We start from the raw sequence: 9,654 nt of genomic DNA on the forward strand, positions 1-9,654 counted from the left end.
ACCAATATATTTCACGCAGACTAGCGATGCTGCAGTTTAACTCATATGTGTATTTACCTGCCCAGGTGTGAGAACATCATGAATTCACAGGTATACATGGGAAGTTTTTTATTTTATTGGAGTGTAAAAAACATAGTGCACTCGGTACTGGTATCAAAACAGGTTTTTTATTAACATACACACACAAAAACATTTTTACACCATTTCATCTTGCCAGTGCACCCGTCCTACATCAGAGATAAAGTGGGCCGCAAATTGTTCCCTAATTTGGCCAACTTCAACGGATGACCTGAGAGGGTGCTGAGTGAATTCAGGTAATGGGTTAGGAGCAGCATCATCGAGTTCAAAGGTCGGGTGCTCTTTAGCCATCACAAAATTATGTAGAACCACACACGCCTTCACCACCTCATCCACTGTTTCAAGTTTAAGGTTAATGGCTGTGCCGAGAATTCGCCATCTGGAGACAAGAATCCCAGAAGCACACTCTAAGGTTCTTCTGGCCCTGGTCAGCCTGTAATTAAAGATTTTTTTGATGTGGTCCAAGTCACGGCTGGAGTAGGGTCTCAGTAGGTTTGCGCACATTTGAAAAGTCTCATCCCCAACCATTACAAAGGGCAGTGGCGGAGCTTCGGTGTGGGGAAGAGGCCGTGGCATAGGGAAATTAAATTGGTTGCCATACAACCTCCGGCCCATGTCTGAGTTTTTAAAAGCCTGGGAGTCATTACCACGGCCAAATGCTCCAATGTCCACTGCTACAAACATACATCCGACATCCGCAATGGCCATGAGTACTATTGAAAAGTACTTTTTGTAATTATAGTACTCAGATCCAGTTCTTTTGGATTTGATGATCCGTATGTGTTTACCATCAACAGCTCCCAAACAGTTGAGGAAATTGCAGACTGTCCAGAATTTGTCAGCAATTTCCATCCACTTTTCAGCGGTGGACAGGGGCATAAATTCTGGACAAAGAACGTTCCAGAGAGCCCGGCATGTGTCCGCAACAATTCCAGACAAGGTAGAGATTCCAATACGGTACTGGAAGTGTAGTGAAGATAGGGTCTCTCCATTCGCCAGGAATCTGCGAAACAGAGAAAGAAGTAAAATTAATATTTCTGTATATGGTTTTTTAAAACTATAAAATAAAAAATTAGTACATTCACAAAAAATAATTAGCCCAGGTTTTGAATAGTACATGTAAAAAAAGAACCATCAGACCCCACCCCTTGGTTTTTAAATATTACATACCGTAATGTCACCAGGAGCCGTTCCTCAGAAGGAATCGCACGACAGAGCTGTGTGTCCTGTGTGGATTCTTGGACACGAGCAAGCAAATCCCTGAAGCTTTCTTGGGACATCTGGATATAATCTGTAAATTTCTCCGGGTTTGCCTGTAGCTCACTGTAGAGGGTGGGGTACGCTCCATGGCTCTCCCGGAGTTCAACAATCGGATGTATCCACATACGCCGCCGCTGCCGTCTTTGCTGTCTCTCTCTCTTCCTTTATTCATGGCAAGCAACTGCATATGCCCTAGCCATCACGATGTTCAAATCCAAGGTAGGCACAAATAATAAAATAAAGAAAATATTTTATGTTTATTTTTCCATTAGGGTTAGGGTTAGAATTAGGGGTAGAATTAGGGTTAGGGTTAGAAAAAGGGATAGGGTTAGGGTTGGAATTAGGGTTAGGGCTAGGGTTGGAGTTAGGGTTAGGGTGGAATTAGGGTTAGGGTTGGAATTAGGGTTAGGGTTGGGTTGGAATTAGGGTTAGGCTTAGAATTAGGGTTAGGGTTAGAAATAGGGTTGGAATTAGGGTTAGGGTTGGAATTAGGGTTAAGATTGGGATTAGGGTTAGGCTTGTGGTTAGGGTTATGGTTGGGATTAGGGTTAGGGGTGTGTTGGGGTTAGGGTTATGGTTAGTGTTCAGATTAGGGTTAGGGATGTGTTGGGGTTAGGGTTGTGGTTAGGCGTGTGTTGGGGTTATGGTTGGAGTTAGAATTGAGGGGTTTTCACTGTTTAGGCACATCAGAGGGTCTCCAAAGGCGACATGGTGCCACCATTGATTCCAGCCAATTTTGCGTTCAAAAAGTCAAATGGTGCTCCCTCCCTTCCAAGCCCCGACGTGTGCCCAAACAGTGGTTTACCCCAACATATAGGGTATCAGCGTACTCAGGAATAATTGCACAACAACTTTGGGGGTCTAATTTCTCCTGTTACCCTAGGGAAAATAAAAAATTGGGGGCTAAAAAATTATTTTTGTGGAAAAAAAATGATTATTTTATTTTCACGTCTCTGCGTTATAAACTTCTGTGAAGCACTTGGGGGTTCAAAGTGCTCACCACACATCTAGATAAGTTCATTGGGGGGGTCTAGTTTCCAAAATGGGGTCACTTATGGGGGGTTCCACAGTTTAGTCACATCAGGGGCTCTGCAAACGTAACATGATGCCCGCAGACCATTGCATCAAGTCGGCATTTCAAAACGTCACTAATTCCCTTCCGAGCCCTAACATGTGCCCAAACAATAGCTCCCCCCACATATGGGGTACCACCGTACTCAGGACAAACTGGACAACAACTTTTTGTGTCCAATTTCTCCTGTTACCCTTGTGAAAATAAAAAATTGTGGGCTAAAAAATGATTTTTTATTTTCACGGTTCTGCGTTATAAACTTCTGTGAAGCACAAAGTGCTCACCACACATCTAGATTAGTTCCTTGGGTGGTCTAGTTTCCAAAATGGGGTCACTTGTGGGGGGTTTTCACAGTTTAGGCACATCAGGGGCTCTGCAAATGTAACATGACGCCCGCAGACCATTCCATCAAAGTCGGCATTTCAAAACATCACTACTCCCTTCCAAGCCCCGACGTGCGCCCGAACAGTGGTTCCCCCCACATATGGGGTACCAGCATACTCAGGACAAACTGGACGACAACTTTTGGGGTCCAATTTCTCCTGTTAGCCTTGTGAAAATTAAAAATTGCGGACTAAAAAATCATTTTTTGAGGAAAAAAAATGATTTTTTATTTTCACGACTCTGCGTTATAAACTTCTGTGAAGCACCTGGGGGTTCAAAGTGCTCACTATGCATCCAGATAAGTTCCTTAGGGGGTCTAGTTTCCAAAATGGGGTCATTTGTGGGGGAGCTCCAAAGTTTAGGCACACAGGGGCTCTCCAAACACGACGATTGGAGCTAATTTTCCTTTCAAAAAGTCAATGGCGCTCCTTCCCTTCTGAGCCCTGCCGTGCGCCCAAACAGTGGTTCCCCCCACATATGGGGTACCAGCGTACTCAGGACAAATTGGACAACAACTTTTGGGGTCCAATTTCTCCTGTTACCTTTGTTAAAATAAAAAATAGCTGGCTAAAAAATCATTTTTGAGGAAAAAACAATGATTTTTTTATTTTCACGGCTCTGTGTTTATAAACTTCTGTGAAGCACTTGGGGGTTCAAAGTGCTCACTACACATCTAGATAAGCTCCTTAGGGGGGTCTAGTTTTCAAAATCGGGTCACTTGTGGGGGGTTTCTCCTGTTTAGGCACATCAGGGGCTCTGCAAACGCAACATGATGCTCGCAGAACATTCCATCAAAGTCTGCATTTCAAAATGGCGCTCCTTCCCTTCCAAGCTCTCCCATGCGTGCAAACAGTGGTTTCCCCCACATATGGGGTATCGGTGTAATCAGGACAAATTGCACAACAACTTTTGTGGTCCAATTTCTCCTGTTAGCCTTGTGAAAATAAAAAATAGCGGGCTAAAAACTAATTTTTGAGGAAAGAAAAGATTTTTTTATTTTCACTGCTCTGCGTTATAAACTTCTGTGAAGCACTTGGGGGTTTAAAGTGCTCACTACACATCTAGATAAGTTCCTTAAGGGGTCTAGTTTCCAAAATGGGGTCACTTGTGGGTTTTTTTTTTTACTGTTTAGGCACACAGGGGCTCTCCAAACGCGACATGGTGTCCTCTAACGATTGGAGCTAATTTTCCATTCAAAAAGTCAAATAGCACGCCTTCCCTTCCAGGCCCTGCCGTGCGCCCAAACAGTGGTTTATTACAATATATGAGATATCGGTGTAATGAGGAGAAATTGCCCAACAAATTTTAGGATCCATTTTAGGATCCATTTTATCCTGTTGCCCATGTGAAAATGAACAAACTGAGGCTAAAAGAAAATTTTTGTGAAAAAAAAAGTACTTTTTTTCCGGATCAATTTGTGAAGCACCTGGGGGTTCAAAGTGCTCACTATGCATCTAGATAAGTTCCATGGGGTCACTTGTGGGGGAGCTCCAATGTTTAGGCACACAGGGGCTCTCCAAACACGACTTGGCAACCGCTAAATATTCCAAAAACTGAGGCTAAAAACATTTTTTGTTGTGAAAAAAAAGGTACTTTTTACTTATGGATCAATTTGTGAAGCACCTTGGGGTTCAAAGTGCTCACTATGCATCTAGATAAGCTCCTTGGGGGGTCTAGTTTCCAAAATGGGGTCACTTGTGAGGGAGCTCCAATGTTTAGGCACACAGGGGCTCTCCAAACGTGACTTGGCAACCGCTAAATATCCCAGCATATTTTCCATTGAAAAAGTCAAATGGTGCTCCTTCCCTTCTGAGCCCTGCCGTGTGCCCAAACAGTGGTTTATGACCACATATGAGATATCATTGTATTCAGGAGAATTTGCCCAACAAATTTTAGAATCCATTCTATCCTGTTGGCCATGTGGAAATGAAAAAATTGATGCTAAAAGAAAATTTTTGTTGGAAAAATTAAAATGTCCATTTTTTCCTTCCACGTTGCTTTAGTTCCTGTGAAACACCCGAAGGGTTAATAATCTTCTTGAATGTAGTTTTGAGTAGCTTGAGGGGTGCAGTTTTTAGAATGGTGTAACTTTTGGGTATTTTCTGCCATATAGACCCCTCAAAGTGACTTCAAATGTGAGGTGGTCCCTAAAAAAATGGTTTTGTAAATTTTGATGTAAAAAAGAGAAATCACTTGTCAACTTCAAGTTTTTTGTTTTCAAAATTGTGCTGATGTAAAGTAGACATGTGGGAAATGTTATTTACTAACTATTTTGTGTTACATAACTGGTTTATCAAAATAAAAATTCAAAATTTGAAAATTGCAAAATTTTCACCAAATTACCGATTTTTTCACAAATAAACGCAAAAATTATCGACCTAAATTTACCACTATCATGAAGCCCAATATGTCACTAAAAACAATCTCAGAATCACTAGGATCCGTTGAAGCATTCCAGAGTTATTACCTCATAAAGGGACACTGGTCAGAATTGCAAAAAATGGCCTGGTCATTAAGGTCAAAATAGGCTTGGTCATGAAGGGGTTAATAATAAAAGAAACATGAATGTATAGGGGAAGTGTTCTAAATAAGTACTGAATTTTCGGTAGCATTAAAGATTTAACCACCAAAATCTTACCCATTAAAGATAGATCAATAAGTCTAAATCTAGAGGTTATAATACCAAAAAGAGGATAAGAATATTGGAGCTCATCCATTATAACATCACATAAACCCAAGAAAAAATGGAACCAGGAGCAGTAAAATAAAATATATGGATTTTATTCAAATATAATACAATTAAAAAAGTGAATAATTAATGAAAAATTTCATACATAAGGGAATCAGCAACACCTACAGTGCCTTGCGAAAGTATTTGGCCCCCTGGAACTTTTCAGCCTTTTCCCACATATCATGCTTCAAACATAAAGCTACCAAATGTAAATTTTTGGTGAAGAATCAACAATAAGTGGGACACAATTGTGAAGTTGAACGAAGTTTATTGGTTATTTTAAATTTTTGTGGAAATTCAAAAACTGAAAAGTGGGGCGTGCAATATTATTCGGCCCTTTAACTTAATACTTTGTTGCGCCACCTTTTCCTGCGATTACAGCTGCAAGTCGCTTGGGGTATGTCTCTATCAATTTTGTACATCGAGAGACTGAAATTCTTGCCCATTCTTCCTTGGCAAACAGCTCGAGCTCAGTGAGGTTTGATGGAGATCGTTTATGAACAGCAGTTTTTAGCTCTTTCCACAGATTCTCGATTGGATTCAGGTATAGACTTTGACTTGGCCATTCTAACACCTGGATACGTTTATTTGTGAACCATTTCATTGTAGATTTTGCTTTATGTTTGGGATCATTGTCTTGTTGGAAGACAAATCTCCGTCCCAGTCTCAGGTCTTTTGCAGACTCCAACAAGTTTTCTTCAAGAATGGTCCTGTATTTGGCTCCATCCATCTTCCCATCAATTTTTACCATCTTCCCTGACCCTGCTGAAGAAAAGCAGGCCCAAACCATGATGCTGCCACCACCATGTTTGATAGTGGGGTGTCACGGGGGCTTAGTTCAACTAAGGCTGAAATACCCGGGGCCCCTGTGGTGTCCCTTTACTAGGGGAAACCCTGTCTGACCCTCAACCCAGGGTTTTTGCTGAAGGTGCAAATGCCTGAGCCTCCGACCTTTCCTTATCTCCTGCTCAGCCCTGCACTTAACCCTCCACCCTCCACCCAGTGAGAAGTCACCACCAAAGCTCCCACACAAATAATGACAGACAGGGAGAACTTAAACTGCACTGCGCCGCACACACACAGGAATAAACAGTAATGTGAACAGGGCACAACTAAACACAAATATGGGAAGGAGAAAGGATAACGACGGATCATACGACACCAGATATGAATCTCTCTCTCTTGAACACCTCCACTCCAGACCGGAACCACTTGGTATGAAACACAAGCTATAATCGGTGACGCCCATAGGCCAGCATGACTATTTAAAGACCGTGGGCGTGACTAACCATCCAACCTGGTCTCCAGCAGGATTAACCCCCGAGAGCCTGAAGATCAGGCCGGCGCCACTGAGGCTATAGTGGCTGGAGGTGGAACTACCTCTGCCTGCCGGATGCTGTGGTGTGAACAGCGTCCGACATGACAGTACCCCGTCTTCTACGAGGGACCCCAGGGCCCTCAAGACTCATAGGACCCGGCTTGTCCGGATGACGACGGTGAAAAGAACTGACCAGCCGATCCGCATGTATGTCTGAGGCTGGAACCCAAGACCTCTCCTCTGGACCATACCCCCGCCAGTGCACCAAATACTGAAGAGTACGGCGTACTACTCGAGAGTCCACTACCTTGGCGACCTCGAACTCTAACTCGCCATCCACCATGACTGGAGGTGGCATCGGCGTCGTGTCCACCAAGCCTACCACCTTTTTCAATAAAGCCCTGTGAAACACGTTGTGTATCTTGTACACCGCGGGAAGTTCCAACCGATAAGCTACTGGGTTAATGATGGCAGAAATCCTAAAAGGCCCAATAAACCTTGGACCCAGTTTTAAAGAAGGGATTTTGAGTTTTATGTTCTTCGTAGCTAACCACACCCATTCACCCACACACAGGTCCGGACCTGGCACGCGTCTACTGTCAGCCACCCGTTTGTACCTGGCACTCATGCTCAACAAACGCTGTTTCACCCGCCTCCAGACTGATGACAATTGGGCTCCTAGCTGATCCTCCTCCGGGACACCCCCGGAGTCACCCTGACGTAAGGTACAAAACTGAGGATGTTGACCGTACACACAAAAGAATGGAGACTCTCCTGATGACTCTTGGCGGTGATTATTTAATGCGAATTCGGCCAGAGGAAGGAAAGTAGACCACTCCTCCTGGTTGTCGGACACAAAGCATCGTAAATACTGTTCTAGATTTTGGTTCATGCGCTCAGTTTGTCCATTAGACTGTGGATGAAACGCCGATGAATGTGACAACTTGATCCCCAACCTTGAGCAAAAAGCTTTCCAAAACCTCGCCACAAATTGCGTACCCCTATCAGATACTATGTCAGACGGTACTCCGTGGAGTCTGACCACCTCCTTCACAAATACCTGAGCCAACGTCTTAGCATTGGGCAAAGAGGACAACGCCACAAAATGCGCCATCTTTGAAAAACGGTCAACCACCACCAGGATGACCGTGTTCCCTGCCGAGGCTGGCAAGTCAGTGATAAAATCCATGGAGATTTCTGTCCATGGCCTATTGGGTACCCCCAGAGGCTGTAGCGTGCCAGCAGGACGGGTTCGAGGTGACTTAGCCCTAGCGCACGTGATGCAAGCTGCCACGTACGAGACCACGTCCTGCCGGATTTTGGGCCACCAGAAACGACGCGATACCAGCTCTAAGGTGCCCTTCACCCCTGGGTGACCAGCCAGTACCGAATCGTGGTGTTCCTTCAACACCTTAGGCCGAAGATGCAGGGGTACAAATGATTTGTTGGCGGGAAGTCCTGGTGGTACCTCCTCTTGGGCCTCGGCAATCTCCGCCTCTACCTCAGTCGTGAGAGCCGAGACCACTACCCCTTTCTGGAGGATGGGTACCGGCTCTTCCCGAGGTTCTCCCCCCGGAAAACACCTAGACAAAGCATCCGCCTTGGTGTTTTTAGCCCCGGGACGGTACGTCACAAGAAAATTGAAACGAGTAAAAAACAATGCCCAGCGAGCCTGCCTAGGAGACAGACGCTTGGCCGACTCCAGGTAGAGCAGATTCTTATGGTCGGTGATAACTGTGACCTGGTGAGCCGCCCCCTCCAAGAAGTGTCGCCATTCCTCAAAAGCCAGTTTGATGGCCAACAACTCCCTGTTGCCGATATCATAATTCCGTTCGGCCGGCGACAACTTCTTGGAGAAGTAGGCGCATGGATGCATCTCGCTCAAGGACGAGCCTTGAGACAGTACTGCCCCCACTCCCACCTCCGACGCATCAACCTCTACCACAAAAGGTTTAGACACGTCTGGTTGCACCAGAATGGGGGCTGAAGCAAAACTATTCTTCAGACGCTCAAATGCACGTATAGCCACCTCAGGCCAGTTCGCCAGATCGGCACCCTTTTTTGTCATGTCCGTGAGCGGTTTGGCGACAGTCGAAAAGTGTTTTATAAATTTCCTATAATAATTCGCAAACCCAAGGAACCGCTGGAGTGCTTTCAGACTATCCGGCCTCTCCCATTGCAACACCGCTTGCACCTTAGCGGTGTCCATTTTAAAACCAGCTGCGGACACAATATATCCCAAAAAGGGCAACTCCTGGACAAAAAATAAACATTTTTCCAGCTTAGCATAGAGCTGGTTCTCCCGGAGCAACTGTAACACCTGCCTAACATGCTGCAAATGAGTGTCCCGATCGCTAGAATAAATGAGGATATCATCCAGGTATACAATCACAAATCTCCCCAGGACATGAGCGAAGACATTATTAATAAAATGTTGGAAAACGGCAGGCGCGGTGGTCAACCCAAACGGCATAACCAGACTCTCAAAATGACCCTCAGGAGTGTTAAACGCCGTCTTCCACTCATCCCCCTGACGGACCCTTATGAGGTTATACGCCCCCCTGAGGTCCAGCTTGGAAAACCATTTTGCCCCCGCTACCTGGTTGAACAAATCCGGGATCAACGGCATTGGGTAGGGATCACGGATAGTAATCTGGTTTAACTCTCGGAAATCCAGACACGGGCGTAACCCCCCATCTTTCTTCTTAATGAAGAAAAACCCCGCGGCTACAGGCGAGGACGAAGGCCGGATGTGACCTTTGCTCAGACTCTCCGCGATGTAGTCTTTCAGAGCTTGTCTCTCAGGACCAG

This window comes from Dendrobates tinctorius, unplaced genomic scaffold (genome assembly GCF_039654945.1).
Source record: "Dendrobates tinctorius isolate UK_male_01 unplaced genomic scaffold, ASM3965494v1 ptg000032l, whole genome shotgun sequence".
In the NCBI taxonomy this organism is placed as follows: Eukaryota; Metazoa; Chordata; class Amphibia; order Anura; family Dendrobatidae; genus Dendrobates; species Dendrobates tinctorius.